At 47.8% G+C, this 24,567-nt stretch overlaps 1 long non-coding RNA gene across 1 annotated transcript in view; it reads left to right on the forward strand.

Annotated features, from left to right (window-relative positions):
• The window catches only part of LOC144145634 (uncharacterized), a 32,640-nt gene extending 10,316 nt beyond the window's left edge, over window positions 1-22,324 (forward strand). The window contains exon 3 of the long non-coding RNA XR_013317546.1: window positions 22,167-22,324. This is a non-coding gene — a long non-coding RNA (uncharacterized LOC144145634). The remainder of the gene's footprint in view (window positions 1-22,166) is intronic.
• Window positions 22,325-24,567: the final 2,243 nt, after the last annotated feature.

Below are 24,567 nucleotides of genomic sequence, written 5' to 3' on the forward strand. Positions count from 1 at the left end.
TCTTTCTTTCCAAATTCTTAATCTGTTTCAATGATCTACCACATCCTCCCCTTTGCTTTCCGAGGTTTTCTCGACTGCCAACCCTTATTTCTGTGTTATTTTCAACGAGCCCCTCATTTCCTATTCTGATTCGCTACATGCATAGCGAGGGCCTCTGTTCTGGCAGTCTTGTTGCCAAAGGGAGCTTAAGAGGGTTCAAAGCTGGTCGACCACTCTGGACATGTCGTAGACACTCGAGTCACGACCCGGGGGTTAAAAAGAAGGTCCCCTTCACCCCGATTAGTCCGAATGGCGCTGGCTACCACCCCCAAGCACAGGAAACAAACATACCTAACATAAATACCCCAGAAAGTGAATGGGAAAATCGCCCCGCCGGTAGCGTAGTGGTTATCGCACCAGACCGGTATTCTGGAGGTCGTGGGTTCGGATCCCACCTGGCGGGCATTTTTTCTTCACTTTCTTTCTTTCTTTCCAAATTCTTAATCTGTTTCAATGATCTACCACATCCTCCCCTTTGCTTTCCGAGGTTTTCTCGACTGCCAACCCTTATTTCTGTGTTATTTTCAACGAGCCCCTCATTTCCTATTCTGATTCGCTACATGCATAGCGAGGGCCTCTGTTCTGGCAGTCTTGTTGCCAAAGGGAGCTTAAGAGGGTTCAAAGCTGGTCGACCACTCTGGACATGTCGTAGACACTCGAGTCACGACCCGGGGGTTAAAAAGAAGGTCCCCTTCACCCCGATTAGTCCGAATGGCGCTGGCTACCACCCCCAAGCACAGGAAACAAACATACCTAACATAAATACCCCAGAAAGTGAATGGGAAAATCGCCCCGCCGGTAGCGTAGTGGTTATCGCACCAGACCGGTATTCTGGAGGTCGTGGGTTCGGATCCCACCTGGCGGGCATTTTTTCTTCACTTTCTTTCTTTCTTTCCAAATTCTTAATCTGTTTCAATGATCTACCACATCCTCCCCTTTGCTTTCCGAGGTTTTCTCGACTGCCAACCCTTATTTCTGTGTTATTTTCAACGAGCCCCTCATTTCCTATTCTGATTCGCTACATGCATAGCGAGGGCCTCTGTTCTGGCAGTCTTGTTGCCAAAGGGAGCTTAAGAGGGTTCAAAGCTGGTCGACCACTCTGGACATGTCGTAGACACTCGAGTCACGACCCGGGGGTTAAAAAGAAGGTCCCCTTCACCCCGATTAGTCCGAATGGCGCTGGCTACCACCCCCAAGCACAGGAAACAAACATACCTAACATAAATACCCCAGAAAGTGAATGGGAAAATCGCCCCGCCGTTAGCGTAGTGGTTATCGCACCAGACCGGTATTCTGGAGGTCGTGGGTTCGGATCCCACCTGGCGGGCATTTTTTCTTCACTTTCTTTCTTTCTTTCCAAATTCTTAATCTGTTTCAATGATCTACCACATCCTCCCCTTTGCTTTCCGAGGTTTTCTCGACTGCCAACCCTTATTTCTGTGTTATTTTCAACGAGCCCCTCATTTCCTATTCTGATTCGCTACATGCATAGCGAGGGCCTCTGTTCTGGCAGTCTTGTTGCCAAAGGGAGCTTAAGAGGGTTCAAAGCTGGTCGACCACTCTGGACATGTCGTAGACACTCGAGTCACGACCCGGGGGTTAAAAAGAAGGTCCCCTTCACCCCGATTAGTCCGAATGGCGCTGGCTACCACCCCCAAGCACAGGAAACAAACATACCTAACATAAATACCCCAGAAAGTGAATGGGAAAATCGCCCCGCCGGTAGCGTAGTGGTTATCGCACCAGACCGGTATTCTGGAGGTCGTGGGTTCGGATCCCACCTGGCGGGCATTTTTTCTTCACTTTCTTTCTTTCTTTCCAAATTCTTAATCTGTTTCAATGATCTACCACATCCTCCCCTTTGCTTTCCGAGGTTTTCTCGACTGCCAACCCTTATTTCTGTGTTATATATATATATATATATATATATATATATATATATATATATATTTATATATATATATATATATATATATATATATATATATTTATATATATATATATATATATATATATATATATATATGTATATATATATATATATATGGAGGAGATGACAACGCGATCTATTTACAGTACGAGATTACCTATTTACATTATTTACAAGGCAGCTATTGCAGACCGTTCGCTCAGCCTGCACGCCCTACACACAGCTCTTCGTCGTTCTTCATCGGGCCCACAGCGACGCATTCCCTACTGCGCCCTTCTTCGTCTCCTCGTGACATGGCTCCCGCGTGGAAGGCGACCGTCTCGGTCGAGATCACAATAAATGTTCGGATGCGGTGATGATGCGAATGAGAGGAGAAGATCGAGCCTGAACAGCGTTTCCCGCCGATGGAGCGAAGCAGCGGCCAAAGTCCTTGGAGCTCCGCAGGAGAACTGGGCAGGGGATCGGCGTCGTCGTATTGTTGGGTCGCGGCTGGTCACGTCGGAAGGTTACGGCGGGTCATTGGCTGGGGAAACAGGGCTGGGGATCGTCATGTCCACGGCTCACCGGGGCTGGGGCGGGCCGACGGGATCCAAGAGGCTTGTAGCAGTAGCTTCGAGAGACGAGACCGGGCGAGGCTGAGACTGCGATGGGGATCGAGACCCAGCAGCTCCACCAAATTGTTACGTGGCGGCAGAAGGAGTGAGGCGAACCACGGAGGATGACAACGCGATCTATTTACTGTACGAGATGACCTATTTACATTATTTACAAGGCAGCTGCTGCAGAGCGTTCGCTCAGGCTGCACGCCCCACACACAGCTCTTCGTCATTCTTCATCGGGCCCTCAGCGACGCATACCATACTGCGCCCTTCTTCGTCTCCTCGTGACAATATTTTGCTATTACGGTTGGGTATTTTCGTGAAATCTAAGTTCACTAAGGAGTCTAAAAACCGTGAATGCGAGATCTACCCCTGTTTCTATATACAATGACCAGCTCCAAAACAATTGCTATAGCGCAAGTGCATAAGCGGTAAGTCCATTCGATATCCACTGCACAAGGAAATCGCGCAATTAGTTTCTAGTGCTTCCCCCAGGCGGTGCCAGCTCTCTTCAGAAACTGCCCTTCTGATTGTATGAAATACATACCCTAACATTAGGGCTGTTTAAGCTTCAGCTTGGCCTTGTGGCGTTCGGCTAAAAAGGTCAAACAATAAATTACTACTGCACACGTGCTGGTTCTTCATGAGGAGAGCCCGACGTCGGCCAGATTAGCGATTGGGCTTTCAACACGTCAAAAGCTCCAAAAAACATCAAGAAAAATGCGGAGCGCCCGGAAGCTTGCCCCTGTCATATTATTCGGTCGGGCCGTCAACTAACCCGTGAGAAGATATAACCGAGCTTAACAACTTGAACAAAATATGGTCAAGACCGCTTATAATTAACCCGATAGTGTCGCAAAAAGTGGTCGTGATATCAGTAGTCCGTTGGATATGGACTCACGCTTTAAAACGACCGCAAAGTATGAATATGTCAAACAAGCCCCTCGGTGATACCTTAAGCCCTTAAGCTTCATAAAGGAATGCCCGCTGCTTGCTTACGAACGAACTAAACTATCTTTGCGTCGAGCCTACCGCTACCGGCACAATGCCCACAAAGAAGTTCTTTTGGGCGTGTTCGAAATCTCCACTCGCCGAAGTGGCTTTGATAGCTGACAGCCGCTCCATGAAGGCTGAGAGTAACGGAAGCTGCGTCGCTTTGGTCGTAATAGACCGAAGTTCGAAAGTTTGAATGTTAGCACGATTCGTTATCAGCAACTCTGAAATCGAAGTGTCGGCGAAAAGCGATCTGTAGGTGTGAGCTAAGTAACGGCACTTTTTGCAGCGCGCCGTGCCGTGTTTGCGTCGACTTGGGCGGCTTCATGCTCCCGTCAGGCTTCATGCTCCCTCTTTTTACGTTTTTTTTTGTTCCTCACTGTCATTCTGCCTCAGGAAAAAATGCCTGAGAAGTGAGTGACCTGGCTCGCGGCGTCCAAAATCTGCCGGTGGTGATCGTCGATCTGGGATATCTTCGTCATGAGTAACCTAAACGGTGAATGCATCAGAACGTCGCCGCTTTCATACTTTTACGACTGCTTTGATTTTTCAACTTCGTATGTGTCCCATTTTTACCCTGACTGTATCGGAATTGAACGTTGTAAAAGTAGGACGCTTTGAAAAACATTTTTTACATCTGGACGCAGTTTCAATGGGTAGCATAGGAAAGTCGCAAGTACACCTAAATATAGTCGTTAGAGCTAATAGATCGTCATTTCTGGGATCGTTCCAAGTGGCTTCGACTGTACCTTCTCGTCATACCCGCGGACACACCTGAAAATATTACTGTCCCCGTGTAATACCTGACCTGACAAACGGCATCAGCTTCTATCTCTGCGGCGACATAAAAATGATCTGATGAGACCCACCATACTTCTGCAGCGCATCGCTGTACCACCCAGTATTTTCCACCAAACGGTAATTAACGTTCTAGCCCCGTTTTTACGGCACAACCCGATAACAATAGACTCTTATGGCTACAGAGTACATGACATAGTACGCAGAGACAAACAATCTTCTCAAGGGGGCCGCACAAGAAGACGTGGAATTTTTCATCAACGAAATTGTGCTGCGATATGGAGCCCTTGAAGCCGTAATCAAATACCGCGGAACTGCCTTTAATCTAAAGTTCATGGAAGGATTATTTCACTGCAATAACATGGTCACCGAGAAAACGCGGCGTACCTACAACTCCGAAACGCACAAGCTAACCGAGAGCCACAACACGACAATCGTAGAAGAGCTGTCTATGTACTGTGTCATTAAACAGAAACTCTAGGAGTACTTCTTCTACCACGTTAGCGTACAATACACGGTTGCAGAAAACTACGCAGAGAACCCCGTTCGAGGTAGTTTAGAGAACACAGCCGACTATGAAGCGCAACAGAAGTGCTACCGATCATTCAAGATGACGACCTCAACCTTGACGTCAAGGCTACTTACAACGTGCGGATGAAGTTCGCCAGCTTGCCCCAGTGCGAAGGACGGACCAGGCGCCCAGGAATGTCATACTTTTTTTCCTTCCGACGCCAATACGCCGACTATCATCTACGTGACCTTGCATGGGTTTGGATCCAAGATCCCCTACGAGGCGTCATGGCGAAGCTCCTGCGGCGGTATTTCATGCGATACAAAATCCGAGGACGTGTGGGAAATTTGTCTACGAGGGGGTCCGCGAAGTGGGCTACAAAATACAATGACAAATGCGGCTCGAGGTCATCCATGTGGTTGGGTCTCCTGTTGATCTCCTGTTGAGTATAGACTCCATATTGTCTGCCAAATGCATCGCTTTCGCAACCGTCGAGTGCACTGCTAGAGGGAGGTAGTACCGTATACTAAGCTTTGGAAGTGGTTTTGCTAATTACCAGCCCTCAGCCACACCCGTTTATCTTATTTTTATTTTTCAGAGAGGCACCCATTTCGTTCATCCGCGTATGGAAACCTATTTTAAATAAGGAAGAAGTAGCTAATTGTTTCCGCTAAGCTTGAGTGTTATAGCGTGATTGGGAATGTTCTTAAATTTTTGCCGTGGTTGTGGAAGAGTGTTATCAGATAAATAAAGAAAGAACAACATTCGTTCCGCCGACCTTTAACCACGCACGCTACAGTAGTAACTGTTTCGGCGGCATTTGTTTAATCACTAAAGTGATTGGAGGGCACACGTTCGCACTAACATGGGGCAGGAATATTTCACTAACCGACATTTCTTGTTCACTTTACGAAGATATAAGCATTGGTGAGGTGTCAATTATTCTGTCAAAGTGCGCGGTAAAACAAAAAAACTGGCACGTATAGCTGACAGTTGTATTCAAACGTATTCTGTGGGGCATGAAGGTGAGCTGGTTTTCTGTGGCGTGTGCAGCTTACCGGAGTGTATAAAGACTTGCTGTTCAAATTTCAGTTGTTTCTTATCGTTCTATTTCCCCGACGGCCGGACGAAATTTTGGTGCAATCGATTTCAATGGTGGTTCTCCGTGTGCTTGAAACTTTGCAGCTTGCTTTTGGCGCCATTTATTTGCACGTTTTCAGTGTCTGTTACCTAATATATCTCGTTTGGGCAGGTTTTGTACACCAGTTATCTTCGTTTCTGTCAATGCTCCGATATGCTCGTGCTTACTTTGATTCTAAGATAAACAATTGGGCATCATTTGCTTTCATTGGAAACAAACAAGCAATGAACACTTCTCAGCTGAACTTGTAAAAACAATTTTACGGGTGAAGCTCCTATTGCTCGGGCCCTGTCCCGTCCCTCGTTGCTGCTGTATACGGCACAGCACACTAATAATGATTGTGCTAGAATCTCCCTAGGGATTGGCCAACCAAAGATTGGCCGAAGAGGACAAAATGTTCAACGCGTTCGTTGCTACCCAACAAGGAGAAGAAGAAGAAGAAGAGGTGGTCGTTCGTAGCCTGCGAGCTCAGGACACGTACCGGGCGTACACGACACAAGACGCTCTGCAGAAGGCGACGGCCAAGGTGGCTAAAAGGTCACACACAGAATTCACCAACGCTCCCATGTTGATTCTAATCGTCCAAAACAACCCCTACATAACCACCACAAACATCGACGTCGTCGACGGCTTGTCAACGGAACGGTGGAAAGCTTGACGTGTCGAGTTTTTTATGATGTGCGGGCGAATGTTTCACGGTTTTACCGATAAGCATTTTGCTTCGCCCCTCTCATCATCATTCACTTCGTCGAGATTGCGGAATTTATTTCACACATTACTCGCATGTATGAAATTTTGACGCTGGAACTGGCCTCAACGGAAATGCTGTTGCAGTTTTTCTATTTCAAACACATATACTTGAATTCGCACAAATGTGTTCAGCTTGCAAGTTGTGTCACTCTAACCACCCACTCCTTAATATTTGGACTTTTTCGCGGATTTCTTCCAAGATCTCTCCTATGTCTCTGGAATATTTTCAGTCCTACTAAAAAACAAGCAAAGGGCATCAAGCATGACTGAAAACCACATAGCACCTGACGAAAGAAAGAGAATATCCCAGAGCAGCTATAGCAGAAGGTGATTATAAGAATTCGATAATGAATACGGAAGAACACAATACAAGCCAGGAAAATGAACGTGGAGATGATACAGGCCTTGTGAATGCAAGTTCTGCAGTGTAGGAAAAAAACTCCCACCTCCCCTCGCGCGAACCCCTGTGTAGATGCGACGCATAGGCGGAGCGCCGAAGGGACCACGTTTTATAGCGCGCATAACGTTGAGGGGACTGCGTAAGCCGGTCCCAGTCGATGACGACGTTGGCGTGCTTTTACAGCGGCGTGGACTCTAGGTGTTTGAGCCAAGTGTGGATGTTGTTTCGCCGGACAACGGCACACCGGTTATATGCGCAGCGCGCCCGAAGGAGAGGAAACCGCGGAAGAGAGAGTACTGCAGATGCGCCGGCCCCAGCGCGTCTGCCTAGGCTATGACGCAACGTGCCGCGTCTATGACGCAACACAATCCAACACAATCCACTTTAATCCAATCCAAATCCAATCCGAGCCAAGTCAAGCCAATCCAATCCAATCCAATGCCCTCGCGAGAGAGTGTTCGCTATCGGAAAGGAGAGGGGTGAGCGGCGGAGAGTGCAGCTGGCGCGGCGAGGAGAATGGGGCAGGGGTGGACAACGCCGACGACGACGACGGCGACGACGACGACTACGCCGGAGGGACAAGGCGAGGTAATCAGATGATCTTCATCTAAAAAAACTACTTCGAGTGCTTTGTCTGCGAGCTGACGAGCTGAAGGAGCCACTGCGAGGCGAAAAAAAAACATTATGTAGGAAATCAAAAACATTCATGCATAAAGGTAATAAAACAGCTGGCGTCTTTGCGAGACTGTTCAGACTAAGAAATGCAGTATTCATTACCTTGCTTTCATCCTTTAAATTCTTTCAGTTTGCTTCAGATGCATGTGTAGGTTGCCGCTCCGTAAGTGGCGGGCTACTATAGCGCGATGAAACGGCGTATAGATTATGCGAAACTGCGCTGAAGTCCCATCAATGGACTATTAACGCGTCTGTTATTTGACATAATATACACAATAGTAATGCTTCTTCGGCTTCTAAACATCATAATTTTTTTAGCTCTGAAAGGAACACTAGCTAAACAGAATATAATAAACCCATTTGTTTTGATGTGAGAAAAACCGGTTGCATAATAAAAACTGCAGGAATGCCTATTAGAAATAAAGAGTAAAAAATTCGTCCAACTAATAAAGCACGTAACACAATAAAAAAACGCATTCCTTGTCAAACTGTACCTTGAATCCTAAAAATGGCGCTAAATTGCGGACCGCCAATTTAAAAGTCAATATTTTATAAATCTGACATGAAGGTCAAAGCGTTTTGTATACAAACACACGGACACCATCACCGATTTGAATGCTAGTAAGGCTAGTAAGGCAAGCGTTGCAGGGGGCGGCAGAAAGTTAGATGGGCAGATGAGATCAAGAAGTTTGCGGGGATAAATTGTTCACAGTTGGCACAGGACCGAGGTAATTGGAGAATAATGGGAGAGGCCTTTGCCCTGCAGTGGGCGTAGATAGGCTGTTGTTGATGATGATGATGATGAAGGCAGACTATATAAGCTCTAGAATTCGCACCTTGTGATATTAGACACTTAATATGGCAGTTACTAATATTTTCTCCAGCAATGAGCTTTTGCAGTGCGTTGCGCCTAATGTTTGTTGCATTGTCTGCAGTATACTGTGTGTAAGTACCGTTGTTATACTTTCACCTCAGCTGGGAAGTTCGCGGGCCCCAAATAGCAAGAGCTGAAGTTTAATATATGTTTTAATGATTCTTTGCGCTCTAGCTCTTGCTCTCAACCTAATGCCGCAGCATTTGCCCTGCGAATTTTATCGTATTTTCTGGTGTATAAGTCGCGGTATTTTTCTGAAATTTTCGTTGGTGCGTCTTATCCACCGGTGCGACTTATGTATGGAATAAATCTGGTTCGCGGCGGCCGCGCGTGGCCAGCGCACATTGAGACACAGCTCTATGGTGTAAATCAATCCCAAGCGCACCGGTCGGCATTTCTCATAGCCCATATGTCGCTTCGGGACGTTGCACCAAAGAATTTGCAGCTTTTTCTAGTCAAAAGCAATGATAATGGCCTGCGACAACCATGCGCCACTTTAGGCCAAGCGCAGTAACTACAGTTCAGAATAAATTCAAAGTAAGATCAAACTTGGTTGCAAAAACAAAATAAAAACTTCCGTCCGCCATGACACCTTTATTACGCTGATTTACAACAGCACGCAAGAGACGCGCGACGTTTGGATAGGTGGCCAAATGGGTCTCCTTCTCTTGGAACTCCATTTCTACAAAAAAAGTTGTAGCCGGATTGATAAAGGCCAGAGTAATCCGGTCCGCAAGTGGTAACGATGTTGGCGAAGAAGACATCAGAGAGTCGGAGGATGACAGTGATGCCCCGGTGGAACTCCCACTGAAAACATTGAATTATTTGTTAGCGAGTCTGAGGAAAAAGACTTGGATGGTTTTGCCTAAACGCCGTGTGTATATGCCATCTATGTGTATCAATAAACCATTTTTGAGAAGTTAGTTCTGTCTAGACTTTGGATGTTATATGCCCGTGTCTATGGGGGGCGGCCGCCGCAACCATGTACGTTGGCCGCACTTTCTGATAATCTGATTCACTATGAGTTTACCTAATGAACAAGTGCGTCTTGTATACCGGTGCGTCCTATACAACGGTGCGACTCATATACGTTGTTTTGTAAAAACAGTCATTTTGAGGGAGGTGCGACTTATCCAAAGGTGCGACTTATAGACCGGAAAATACAGTATCTTGTCCTGCTGTGTTTTTCTCGATAAGACAAATTACAACGATAACAACAGGATCATTTTAGAGAGGGGGCAGCCCTCTCCCCAAGAAGTAGAAAAACTCACCCGCATTTCCCCGAAGGGCAGCATGGGGAAGTGCGAATGCACGGGTGATGCGAAGGAACTCTTCTTGGCCAATCGCCCTAAGTGCGTATGTGGTGGGGTCGCTTTCGCACTTAAAAACTCTTCTTGGCCAATCGCCCTAAGTTTGTATGCGGTGCGGACGGACGGACGGCGGTGGACGCGTGATTCAGGGTCGCTTAAGATAATACTGATTGTGGAATTAAAAGCTATTTAATTCCACACTAGCCTGGTCAAAGTTTCAATGACTTGTGGGCTTGGCGCCTCGTGATCCCGATGTATGCTATAGGATTCAACCAAGGCTTCAATCCCATCTCGGTGAGGTATATTTGTGTACAGAGAAGTTACATCTATAGTTACAAGGAAGGCGCCATCAGGGATTTTTATGTTGTTAATTTCCCGTAGGAAGTGGTTAGCATCACGAAGATATGCCGAATGGGTAGCGAAGGAACTCTTCTTGGCCAATCGCCCTAAGTGGGTATGTGGTGGGGTCGCTTTCGCACTTAAAAACTCTTCTTGGCCAATCGCCCTCAGTGGGTATGTGGGGCGGATGGACGGACGGCGGTGGACGCGTGATTCAGGGTCGCTTAAGAAGTGAATTCGCACCTAATATCTTTTGAGGCATACAAAACGGAGGGGTAAAGCCGCTTTTAGCTTAGATCATAGATAACACAGACCCGCGCGACGAGACGCTATCATCAATGCACGACGCAAAGTTCGCGCCATGTGCTCCTCCTCCCTCTTTAAAAGTGCATCATCCCGATGCTGAAATAAAAGCGAGTCCTAGCTCGTGAAAGCCCGTCATTTAGCGAATAAGGATTGACGTAAACCACATGTTCGACTTCGCGCCGCGTCCGTCGTTGCAAAGTACCGTAGGGACCGTCGGTGACTACGTCGTAGATATGTTTTAGGGGCGAAGCTTCTGAAGGCGTGGGTCTGTCCATCCTCGACGTATGTATGTAGCCACCTCTAGTTTAGTTCTTGGATTGTTTACTAGATGGCGGTACTTGTATATGATGAAAAGATGCGCTTGGATTGTTTACTAGATGGCGTGGCTACCTCTAGTTTAGTTCTTGGATTGTTTACTACATGGTGTGGAGCGTTGTAATAAAATCCGTTCGCTGTTGGCGCGCGCTCGGAGTCGCCCGATGGATAAGGCTGCAGATGTGCGAGCCCGCGAGGCAGAAGCTCTCCGTGAAGCTGCGCGACGCCGCCGCCAAGATCCTGCCGTACGAGAGCGGGAGGCCGAAGCGTGTTGTCTGGCTGCGCGACGACGCCGCCAAGATTCCAGCGTTCCAGAACGAGAGGCCCAAGCGTCACGGCAACGGCGCGAGGACCCTGCCGTACGCGAAGCGGCACGGCTGCGGCGCAAAGAGGATCTCCAAAACGTCAGAGAACGGGAAGCGGCGAGAAAGCGCGCGTATCGGCAGGCAGACCCCGATGCAGTCAGAGCTCGTGAAGCGTCTGCAAAACGCATCAGGCGAGCTCAGCCCCAAGGTGCCGACGCGCGGTTTAAGCGAGACTTTCTAGACGTTACGTTCGGACACAGATGTAGTGGGCGAACTTTCACTGAAGAGTCACGGTATTACCGATGATTTCCCCTCAGGAGCTTCGCCCACTCATCATCATTCACCCCGTGGATATGCTGTGAATTTTTTTCAACGAATCACGTAATTCAGTAGGATCTGAAATACCATCACAGAAGTTTCTCACCGAGGCCGCGTTGGCAAGTTCCACACCCACAAAAGATCACCTGGGTGATATTCGCTGTCGGAGATTTTAGCGTCCGGCATCCACCAGCTACTAGTACGTCATACGAACTCTAGCAAACTTGTGGGGCGCCTCCGGACGGTGTAGCCATGCTTGGGCATCGGTGTTGAGATCGTCGTCTTCCACATGCTGCAGCGTGGCATCCAGCTTTGTTTTTGGCTGTTTTGCGTAGACGAGACCGAACGGTGTCATCTGAGTAGTTTTCTGGACACTTGTATTGTACAAAAAGAAACATCAGGGAGGACTTCGTTGTAAGTCTCGCGTTCAACGTCGACGTACATAGCATATTCGCCATCGGAATGTTCAGGCGTTTCATAGGCCCATTCGTTTGGTGGTGGTACGCCGTCAGTCTTTTCTGATCCGTGTTCCTCGGGCGTTGGACTCCTGACATGAGCTCCGCAGTAAAGGCCATTTTGTGGCCCGTGATTAAGACATCATGGTTTCCATGTCGCAGCGCACCTCAGTAGGCGGAGAAATTTGCGACTGTATGTGCACTACCCTTTGGAAGAGCGGTGGTCTCCGTGTAGCGCGTCGTGTAGATTGTCGCTACGACCTTCCTGCACTTCTTCACAGGTCACGTCATTTAGGAAGGCGGCACATGGTTGCAGCATCTTTGACAAAAAACTTCAGCCGCTCATCCTCTGGCCACTGCACGGATGGTCTCGCGGACGACATCTGCATTTGGAGTGCGGCGCGGTCACGTCGCACCACACAACAAAGACTGCAGAAAGCTCTTGCGAAAATATCAGCATACCTTTCGCCAATAGGACTGCATTTATCCTCTGAGAAAAGTGTTTCGATGGCTTTTACTCGCAAGAACATGAAGCAATATCCATTAGTCCTCGGAGGCCGTACCCTGCAATATGTACGTACTCAAAGATTCCTCGGAATCTTAATAGACCGCAGTATTTCGTGGGCTCCGGAGGTTAAAAGGCTCCGTACGAGAATATCTGCGATGTCAAAGGTCGTCGGGTATCTTGCCGGTAGTCGATGGGGCAGTGACTGCCGCTCCATGATACTACTCTGTAAAGCCTATGTCGACGGCATACTGCGCTACAGTCTCCCTGTCCTCCAAAATCTGTCACCAACAAGCAGGAAACAGCTAGACGCGGCAAGAAACAATTGCCTCCGTATCTGCCTCGGACTTCCCAGAGGGTCGTCGTGCTTGGGTACTGTCGCTGAAGCTGGCTGTCTGCCCTTGGACGTGATTAGGCTCCAAGAAACCGTGCGGATACACCTGCGACATCGGATGCACGCCAAAACCCGTACAATAACCCGACTGATAGAAAATGGGAACTCAAGTTTCGGTAGAACATTGAAGTCGTTGCACCTTTCGATTCCCACCCAGGCACCAAATTCAATGCCGTCTCATTTCCCGCCCTGGACCCTATCGCCATTGCATATTAGATGCAACATCCCGGGAATCGACTCTAAAAAGAATATGAATCAAAGCGGCTTGTTACAGTTGACACTCTGCCACATTTGCCGACTATACTCAGGCACAAAACAAATTTTTACTGACGGGTCGTGTACGCCTGACCGCAGTTCCTCCGGGATCTTCATCTCGTCCACTGGACAGACGTTCTCTTATCGTCTCGAGCGGGCAACGTCATCTATGTCAGCCGAGCTTCACGCCATCAAGGAAGCCATCCGGTACATTCTCCGCCAACCGCCGGGGCAATGGACCATCTTCACAGATTCCAAGGCAGCCCTCCAGAGTCTACTGCGCAACGACTGCTTCAGCATTCACGAACACGCCTCTCGTGAAATAACTTACTTGCACCACCAGGCCAAACACACTGGGCACCAAGTGACATTTCAGTGGCTACCAGGCCACTGTGGTGTTCCAGGTAATGAAAAGGCAGATGAAGCAGCTCGCAGGGGCCTTCAAATGCATAATATGAGGAAGGTCTTCTTCACCAAACATGATGCCTCAGCTATGACGAAGGCACTTGTTTTAATGGAGCGGAACCGTCTCTGGTCTCTTCCAGAGCACCACTATCCGTTCTTGCAATACATAGACCCCGAGCTGAGGATTAAGCTGCCAGAGCGACTTCCGCGCCGACTAGAAACTTTGTATCACCGATTACGACTCAATGCAGCGCTTACAAAAACTTACCTGTTTCGACTTGGCGCCACCTCGAATCCTTACTGCGATAACTGCGGATCGCCAGAAACCGTGGAACACGTACTGTTAGAGTGCCCCGCTTACATGCTCGCAAGGTGCCGTTTGGAGCAGAAGATCGAACACCTACGCCCAGGACCAATCAGCCTACAAGTGCTCCTGGGCCCCTGGCACACTCCTTCAGCACAACGCAAAGCACTAAAGGCGTTGTTTGAATACCTGGACGAGATCGGCGTCACTGAACTGATTTAAACTACTGAGAACATGACGTTCGTCGAACTGTTCACGCAAACTACATGATGCCCGTTTCTTTTTTTTTTTTTTTTTACTTCTTCTCTTCTCTTTTTTCTGCCCTGTATCTATAGGGCCTTTTCTACCCTCCCCCCCCCCGCCGAGTAGCATGTCGGTGGTACGATTCCGGCAAAACTCTCGGCTTTCTCCTCTAATAAAGAGCTTTCTCTCTCTCTCTCTCGCGCAGTGTATGCGAGATATTACACCCGCACTGACCGCCTCCGATACCAGTGCATTGAGTAGGTGGTCGTACTTCTCAGTTGGAATTTCAAGCGTCTTCTCCATCGCGGCCACCTCAGAGGCCAATTCAACAACCGTCTTCGGTAGGTTACGATTAAGGCAAGCGACGACTTCGTGCTTTGCGCTGGCATCAGAAACTTTAGTTTCTTTAATTTCGTCTTTTCCGGGCACGCACGACCAAAAAATGGCTTCAGCTACTTAACAAAGGCCCCCGCCCCTTTGGTGGCATGCTGCGCTCCCGTTTCCTGCAAAAGCTCGTAGGTGTATTTCGTATTTCGTACTACAGTGGTGAAGGTTTAAAACAACTCCCTGTTGCATTGAGTCAAGCCGGTCGAGGAGCTGTCGTGGTTCCCCCAATATTCCACCTTCATAATTTAAATGGAAGAACACATGCCGAAAGGTTGTCGGCGAATAGATTGTACAAACGTTTTTGTTGCGGGCATTTATCTTTTTGAGCTCTCTTATCTCAAACCATCAAACTACAGCGAGAACAAAGAAGAGCATTCTAGAGAGGCCGCCACGGTCTCTCTATAAAATGAGATAGCTTATTCAGCACACAAACGAAGAAACCAAGGGAGCTCACACTAACGCATAAGACGTCAATGTAGTGAAGCTTAGCGCAACCTTCATGACCATCACAAAGGAGTAAGTCCACAATTGCAGCTGATTTGCTTCTTCCTCGGCGCCGCAACGACCACCACTCCATAATTGCTGGTATTAGTGTGAGCTTCTCCCTTTTCTTGGTAGTGATAAAAATTGAACATAACCTTGAAGGAGCGTACGCTATGACTTGTTTTTCTAATTCCGAGCAACTGTAACCACAATTACGGTGAACTCCAGAGTTTTTTTTTCGGCCTGTTGTTTCCTATCTTTTGTTCCTTAAAAGTGCGTATGGTTGGCTTGACGAACTTACGCAGGGGACACCAAGAGGTCGTCGCGAGGGAGGCTCACATGAGCCGTAGGCATTTTCTTGCTTTTGTTACATGCCGGTCGGTTTCCGCGAGGTTGGCGCTCACGTGCGCACGCTCGGCAGTTTCATGGTATTTTTATTTGGAGACACCGGAAATTGTAATTTGCTAAACACCTTCGCTGGTAAAAAGAGGGGAACACGCCCTTTGCTTCGAACGTGGACAAGTAGGCCACGCGCGGCCAGACGATGGAAACGAAGTATAAAAAGTACGGAAATAGTTTGTGCCAATATATTGTTGTGCCACGCAAAATAATTTCGAAGGATATGTATAAGGAGGAGTATTGTGTGATTGTTTAGCGTGGTGCAAAATTACCATCTGCCAGTAATACACGTACACGAAGCGTAGTAAAGTGGGTGCTTTAAAAGTATGAGCCAGAAATAAAGGATTCAGCCTCCAGCGGTTGAAGCTTGAGTATGAGTGAAGACAATGGCATCTCCTGGCCTTGCCACTTGTATAATAACTGCAAAATATTCAGTGGGTAGAAAACAACTCGTTTGTACCAGCTACCTCTATACCGCTGGCTATTACTTGATCGGCTGTAAGTTACACCGCTACGATATTCTGACGGCAATCAAGAGAGAGAGAGAGAGCGAGAGAGAAGGATCTTTATTTGAGTCCATACAAGTGGACGGAAGGGAGCGAGAGGGAGGAACGTTTTCCCTGTTAGATAGTGGCCATGACACCAGGGACCTGGTGGCATATTCCTCCAGTTGGACGAGTTCCTGCTGCGAGTCGGGGTAAAAAAAACTCGCCCCCCCCCCTCCCCGAAGGAGATCGTGCGGCAATGCGAATGCATTGGGTGCACCGATGAGTGCGCTGCGGCAAGCAGTCACGGAGAGAGGCGCGCGCTCCACTGCATTTATATATATTTTTCCGAGCGCAGCGAGCGGAGAGAGGGTACACGGAGAGGAGAGAGACCCGCGCAACACGCCCGCCCCGCGCGTGAGCTCTCTCCGCAGAGCTCCGCGATGCGAGCGCCCTCACACGCCCGAGCGCGCTCCTCCTCTCCACTCACTCTCCGCTACTCCGCCCGAGCTCCGCGATGCGAGCGCCCTCACACGCCGAGCGCGCTCCTCCTCTCACCTTGCCCTCCGCTACTCCCGCCCGAGCTACGACCTGCTCCGGTTGCTAGGCCCGCCACGGCTGTTGCTAGGCGCACGCCGGCCAACGCACGACAACCCCCGACTAAGAAATGCATTCGCATTTAAAACTGGGCAAAGCACTCTTCCATTGGTGATTAGTCTGGATGTTGAAAGATACATTACGTGTGTGAGGTTTCTGTAAGCATCCCCATATGATATGTTGTAGTTTGGCATTATCTGCACACAACTGGTGACTGGCATTTCTACAGCTTGCTTGTGGGCTTCCGGCATAATGCACAGATTTTTCTGTATTGCTTTCCTTGTAAAGATCTGAAAACACTAATGAATATGATGCGGCTAATATTAAAAGCTTCAACGAGGTGCACCAAATTTACCGTCTTGTTACCGTGGTATTTTCTATGACTGCAATAAGTTGGATAATTTGGTCCGCATGGGATCTCAATGACAACAAGTAGCGTTGTTGGCTCTATTTGACGGAACACGAAGGCCAAAGGGGCGAATGCCCTGTATGTGCGGGATCAGGTCGCCTCGTATGTAGCCTTCAATTCTCAGGGCGTGTTTCTTTGTTCTCCCCAGTGTAGGGAGTTGGTAAAAAAGGATGTAGTTTGGATGGCATCGGCAGCTTGTGGCAACCTGTCTTGAAGGTGCCGTTCACGATAAAAGAAGCAGGGTTAGGGTCATGTTACTGTAGTTGTTGAAGTATATGGTGTTCTCTGGAGAAGTAAGTCAGCAAGATCGATATAAATGCATGGTCATCGCGGGCATAGAAATGGTTTATTCTTCATAAACAATTGCTTTGGCGTTGCTTTTCCCCACTTGAAAGAAGGAAAAGCAGACACCTCGGAGGAAGTGTACGCGAGGTTCTTCGAGGCACCCAAATCGTATATTGCTTCCATTCTGTTGACGCTCGTTGTACATTCGGTGCGTTAATTTCCTCTTATAGAAGCAAGTGGTTTTAAGAGGTATGGCGTGGGAAATTGCCTTTCGTGACTGCTTCGCGCTTGTAAGCTCTACATTACTATGAGACGCACGCTTGCGTTTGCGAAAGATTGGAACCAGCTGATTTCACCGCAATCTTTGCAGAGAAATGTAACAAATCAAGTCAAAAATAGCTACAGCGCGAATCGAAACAAGGACACAGAAAGATGGCGGAACGAGAACTCGTCCCGTCGTCTTTCTGTGTGCTTGTTTCGATTCGCGCTGTTGCGATTTTTACAATGAACTGCCAACTCCGCCAACAGTGCACTTTGTTAAAATCAAGTCGCCCGGCACATTTTCTTCACTTGCACTCACGCTAAAGAGTGGGCTATTGTGCACTCTATGTGAAATCTTCTCCTGTGGCGCTAATATTTTATGCTAAAATTCATTGAAGGCCATGTGGTTACAGTCAAACGCCGCTACAACGAACGCTTCTACTACGGAATGGCCTGTACAACGAAGCATGCCATATGGCCTGGCCAGATTCCGGTGTTTCCTATGTATTGTGAACGCCACGACAGCGAATACCATTACAGCGAATTCGCATGTTTAACGAATAAAATCATGCGTTCCAATCGCTGAATTGTTGCTTGATAACGAATACGGCTAGCCGCACACGTGGTAACGCGCAGCAGCGAACCGAATGGTATAGGCTCGGGACTGCGTCGCCGCGGCCAGCTTCTGCCGCCGATGGCACTCGCTAATGCAAACGACCAGACCAAGGTCACCCCGGGCTATCTTTTAAAGAACTACAAAAATAAAAAACGGCGATAATGCCGCTGCACTGCTGCTCAGGGATGTAGCCAGCAGGAAGTAGAAGTTCGACCCCCCCCCCCGCCCCCTTTCCCCCTCCTTCCGAAATATTTTCCAGGCAGCGCGTGTAAGGGAGGGCTAGTGTTTCCTCCCACAAAACTCCTCCTTAGGAAGCCCACATATTTCCTTTTACGCAGCCAGAGAGGGGACGGTTCACCTAATTGCGGCTTTGGCCCTCGGAGCGAAGAACACAATCACTGCGGGGGCGCAAACACCTGCACACAATGGCGGCGTGACCCGACTGCGGTTACTCGCTCTTTTTAAGGCGTTGCCCTGGAGCTGAACCAGCTGCACTTTCGGCCTTTCTTGTGTCGACAGACGCCGAATAGACAAAATAGGAGCGCGGGAGACATCGACAAACAATTTCCATGTCGCCTCTTAACTTCCAGGTTGGGTGGCCTTCCTGTTTTTCCGCTCCCTTCACTGTTTTTCTGCCGGCGGAAAAGCAGTCTGGACTGAGTTTCGTCGTCGCAGCAGGGTCTACAGTGTAATAAATAAAATGAGAAATGGCACAAAACAGGCATGGTATGTCGGCGTGGTCCCAAGTCCTGATTCCGCTGTTCGCGGAGCACTTGCACTTTTTAGCGAGAAGAAAGAAGGAAAAGGGCGATCGGTGTGCAAATTTGGGATGAAACGTGTGTTTGAGATGTTTTTGTTTAGAATGACAGGGCGGTTGCGAGAAGGAAGGAACAAAGTGCAATAATTATTTGGAGGAGAGTTTTCGGGCAAGTCTTGGGGAGGCGGCAGCAGAAAAACGGCGTAAGAAGAGTCAGCTAAGTGTGCGCATGGGCGCACTGCCTGACTGCGGAGAGAAGCGAGTCTGTTCCTGATCTGGTCTGTAGCGTGGTTGTTCGATTGCGCCGTGTTCGTGTTGTAACGCCTTGGAATCCCGATGAGTGCTAATAAAGGTGCAGGGAATAAAAAGCGACGACAATTCAGCCTCGATGAGAAGATGAAGATCATCAGTGCCGTGCAGAGGGGCCGGAAAAAAAAGGACGTAGCCGAGAACTACGGTATCAGCGCATCGACCTTGTCGGCGTTCCTTAAGGACAAAGAAAAGATACAGGAGCAAGTGGCACAATATAAAACGGACCCGTCAAGGAAGCGGATCCGTGCAGCCACATTTCAGCATGTTGACGCCGCCGTCTACACGTGGTTTTCCGATGTACGTGCAAGGAAGATTCCTGTCAGCGGGCCGTTGCTGTGTCAGAAGGCTAAACAGTTTGCCTTCGCCCTCGGCGTGGATGAAACGGACTTCAAAGCGACGAGCGGCTGGCTGAGAAGCTTTAAACAACGACATGGCATTGTTTTCAAGACTGTGGCTGGCGAAGAGGCCGACACACCGCACGATCTCGCCGACAACTGGCGTGAGTCCGAACTGCTGAGAGTGCTGCACGAGTACAGGCCGGAAGACACATTTAATGCCCACGAAACTGCTCTTTTTTATGAGTTGCTACCTCAGAAGACCCTGTGCGAGAAAACAGATCGCAGCAAAGGGGGAAAAAGTCCAAGCAACGTCTGACTGTGCTGCTCTGCTGCAATACAGCAGGGAATGAAAAGCTGAAGCCACTAGTGATTGGGAATTCGGCAAAGCCACGATGCTTTAAGGGTGTGCGTAGCCTTGCAGCAGATTATGTTGCGAACAAAAAGGCCTTGATTACCGCGGACGTTTTCCAAACCTGGCTTTTGCAACTGGAGAAAAGAATGCGCCTTCAGAATCGCAAGATTGCTCTTCTCATCGACAACTGCGCCGCACACAACAAGATCCCGGTGCTACATCACGTGGAAGAGATTTTTCTACCACTGAATTGCACGTCGGTGCTGCAGCCATTGAACCAAGGGATCATACGGTCCGTTAAAGCGCGCTACCGCACCATGATGCTGCAGCGAATTCTGCTCAACCTCCAACACAACATTGAAGGGCCAACTAGGATCAACGTCCGCAAGGCTATTGAAATGGTTGTCGGCGCACGGTGGAAGGTGCCCGCCGACGTTGTACGCAATCGCTAGCACAGTGCTGGCTTCACTGAAGCTGACGACAAAGCCGATAGATGTGCTGACGATCATGAGTCATCCATTTCGGCCACGGAGCTGCAGGAGTCCATAAACACGTACAGTGCGTGTTGCAACGCCGCATTGGTTGTGACGGCCGACGATTACGTCTGAGTGGACAACCAGGTCCTGATTTGCTCTGACCTTACAACTGACGACATCGTGGAGGCCATCATAGAGAAAAGGGATGCCACAAATGACCAGGCGAGTAGCGATGAAGAGCTTGCAGAGGAGCCAAGCGTTATGACTACCCGCGAAGCGATAGCGGCATTTGACGCGCTACAGATATATATCTCGTCACTCCCTGACCTCGCGCCGCAGCATGCCGTGAACCTCGATAGCATCAGGTCGATGGTGGTTGCGCATTCAGTACGTCATACTGCTGTTCAGAAGAAAATTGATGACTTTTTTTCGCCTATTGGTGTTTAAATCTGATGTAAATAAACATATATGTTCGCTTCTAATTCTAATTATTTGCTTACTTTATTCCAGTAACTACGGTAAAATGCCTTCTCATCTTTCAGTTATTGCAAACTACAACAGCTGCCCGACAAAATTGAAGCTCTATCATCTTTATCATCATTTAAAAGGCTTCTTAAAAAGTTTCTTCTAGAGTGCTGAATGGTACATAACAGTCGCAGTGAAATTTTTTGTGTATTTTAGAGTATTATTCGTTGCACTTTTGCGTAATTTTTTTTTCTCGCTGAATGTATGTTTTGAGTACTGCACTGGGTTTTTATTAATTTATGTTGCATTTCACTTTTTTTCCTTCTTTTCCTTTCTGCTTTATCGTGTTTTCTCATACTGAGTGAATGTAATTATGCCTGCTTTTGTTTCTTGTGGCATAAAGTGTTTAGAAATTTCACCTAGATGCGCGGTTTAGTGTTTTCTATCTCGTGAAAATTCCTTAGTGTTCTTTTGAATATTACTATAGTATTACATGTACAATATTGCGTTTGCTGTTATTCTATTTGTCCTTTTTTTTCTCCCCCTTCGAGTCCGCCCTAAATATACTACTTATTTTGTATTGCTACATTGTCAATATTTTTTTATAATTTATATTACTACTCTGCAATGCATATAGCTCTATAATATGCCACTGTATAATAGGATTCTAGCGGCTTTCACTATTTTTTTATTTTTCTATGTTATATTTAACCGAGGGTCCTGGTGCAGTCTCGACTATGGGACCCTCGTCTGTATAATTTTGCTTTGTAACCTTCATCTTGTAAGATTGAATAAACTTCTGCTTCTTATATATGCTTATCTGCTTTATGGGGTCTTAATTTAGTGCGCAACGCATATAGCGAAGTAACGTGTATAACGAAGAATTACCACAGTCCCGCACGCTTCGTTATACAAGCGTTTGACTGTACCACAATGGAATATCGTCTGATTGCGATATCCGTCAAAATGCTTAGAACTGTTTGACTTGTTAGTGGTAGTTGATGGGTTATTTCTGATAACCTCTGTGAGGAGCTGCTTCCTACAATACAAAACTGAGCATAACTAAACGTTTGCTCTTCCTGTTCACTTTGCGACATTATTTCTTATACAAGTTCATGTCCTAAGTGAAAGCTTGGAGTGGCTAAGAAGATTATTTTATTGTAAAGGCAGTTTCCTTGCAAATAGTTGATAGTTTCTTAATGCAGAATACTAAGCCTTCATATGTTACTTCCTGTTACCCACTTTCCCGTCGAAATAATAAAATCTATAGATGGGAAAAATGTTTTCGATGTCTATCAGTCCTCATTTGTGGTAAAAATATTGCAGAACTCTATCTGCAGTTTTTCAACAATGAGTGAGTAAAAGCTTGTTTCTTTTCAGTGTACGCCCGAAAAGGTGTGTCCAGATGGCTGCTACTGCCTTCCATCCCCTGGCGAAAATGTTAGCATGTGCGTCACATCGGAATACTTCGACGACAATGCAAAAGAATAGAGTAAGAGTCAGTTAAAGGACCTAATAAAAATACTCCTTTAACATTACCCCGCCGCCTATGTATTTTTTGTTCTAAACGATGGTGTCTCTAATTTGCATGAGTGTTTTTGTTTAGGCACCAATAAACACTGCCTGGTTGTGACAATGCGCCCAAGGCAAATTACCAGAATTATTTAAAACCCGTGCTGAATATTTACGTGTACGTATCATGTTGCAATGCCTCCAACATTTTAGGACCATACCTGGGGAAAGAAACCCGCGCGATAGCAGTACACTGAATGAAATATCATTATCACCACGATCCTACATAGGTACACTGAAAAAAAATAGCGTCTCTCAACGACCTCTAACCGCTCTTGTCATGTGCTGTTGGAGTACACTCTTACCCCCCGATTTTAATTATTTCCTCTCTCTATCGAGTTATTGACCTTCCCTTCTTTCGAGTCTCGTCTCTCGGTATCTAATCTGTTACAGCGGTGGTGCACAGGTTGTCATTTCGCCTTACTCTATAGCCCACTGAAGTTCATTTCGTTTTCATTATAAGAAATATGATATCACTCACTTGAGTTTCTTCCCTGGGCCGATAACCTCGTTTTATGTCCGTAGAGAGAGAGAGAGAGAGAACAGCCTTTATTGTTATCCCTTTTAAAACGAATGCACATTGCGGAAATGTCCGGTATCTTCGTCCCACTAGACGGCGGTCAGCAACCCGTGGGCTCTGGCGGCGTCCTCTGCCAGTTGGATTACAGCAGTTTGTATATCGGAAAAAGAGCTGAGCAACGCGGCCTCCCATTGCTCTCTACTTCTCATATGTTTTACTTCTTCAAAGGCCTGTGGTTTATTGGTGCATTGCCAGACCATATGTTGTAGTGGGGCTGCTGCAATGTTGCACCACTTGCACCTGTACGTGTACCTATCCGTATGGCTGCGGTGAAACAGGGCGGGGAGAGGTAATGTATTTGATTGCCACCTGCACCAAGCAACTGTTTGTCATTTGGTTACCGCAGTGTGAGGAGCAGATAATTTCAGTAGGCTCAGCCTATATTGCTGAGTAATTTTAGTAGGTTGCCAGTCTCTCCTTTCCCCCATCACAGATGGCACGTTGTCGGATTCGAACTCACCCTGGTTCGTGTATCCACGGGCTGCTTCATGAGCCATCTCGTTCCCCGGGAGAAACAAGGGATCTGACGTTAATACCAGTCAGATGTGCCTTCAAAATGAGGTCGCGCTGTTTGTAAGACTTTTGGCGGCTGTGGTGGAGATACTACCACACGCACAGTGTCACAGGGCGACCTTGGAGTCCGAGCTGATAGTAATTGCCTGCGTACCTGTCATTGCAAGAGCTATGGCCACCTCGTCATTCGTTTCTGGGTTGGACGTAGGGATTGAGCACGATGAGGTTGCGTTTCCCTGCTGATCTATGACCACGCCCAATACTGCACGTTGGCCAGGGTTGTCCGCCGTGTCGACGTAGCATGCCACTGAGTTTGAACTGCACTGCTGGTGGAGTGCCTTCGCACGCCAAGCCGTCGGTCTAGATTGTACCCCGGATGCACGTTCTAGGCAGCGGGGCCACGCTTATTTTGCCTCGTAGGATTTTGCTTCTCTTAGTTTACTTCAATGGCGTCTTTGATTACATTCTGGTCCGCGTAAGGTATGTGCAGCGACATCAGAATGGGTGGCCCAGTTGGGGTCCCAGCCAGCCAGGTGTATTGGGCAATTCGTTGCGCTTCTATAAGTTCATCCAACGTGTTGTGAATGCCCATCTCGGGTAATTTGTCTGTGGAAGTAGCCATTGGAATGTCTACAGCGGCCTTGGTGGCTTTGAGAATAATTGGGTCTATTTGCTCTTTCTGTGTTTTCTTGAGTTTAAGGTACGGAGTAACGTTAGTTATCTTGCTGATGATAAAGACTTGAACTAACTGGAGGAGATTATGTTCGGGCAGGCCATGTTGTTTATTTGCTATCCCGGTGCAGCTGCCTTGTGCAGCTGCCAATGTGTGCAGCTGCCTTGTGCAGGACCTGTACGGTAACCATGTTGGTTCTTTTCTCATGTATTATAAGCCCTAGAATTCGAATACGTTGAATTCTGGGTATTGGGCTGCCCTGCAGCAGGATTTCTATGTAGTTGGCATGTCTTTGTCTCCTGCCGGTCCTAGCTGGATTGTACACGAGGACTTCCAATTTTTGTCCTGAACAAGCGAGGCCTTGTTGGGTTACGTATTCTTGCACCGTGACTGCGGCTGCTTGCAGGCGTTCTTGTATATCGTCATCGCTTCCTCCAACGGTC

This window comes from Haemaphysalis longicornis, unplaced genomic scaffold (assembly GCF_048455015.1).
Source record: "Haemaphysalis longicornis isolate Haplotype H1 unplaced genomic scaffold, Haemaphysalis longicornis Haplotype H1 scaffold_7, whole genome shotgun sequence".
Taxonomy (NCBI): domain Eukaryota; kingdom Metazoa; phylum Arthropoda; class Arachnida; order Ixodida; family Ixodidae; genus Haemaphysalis; species Haemaphysalis longicornis.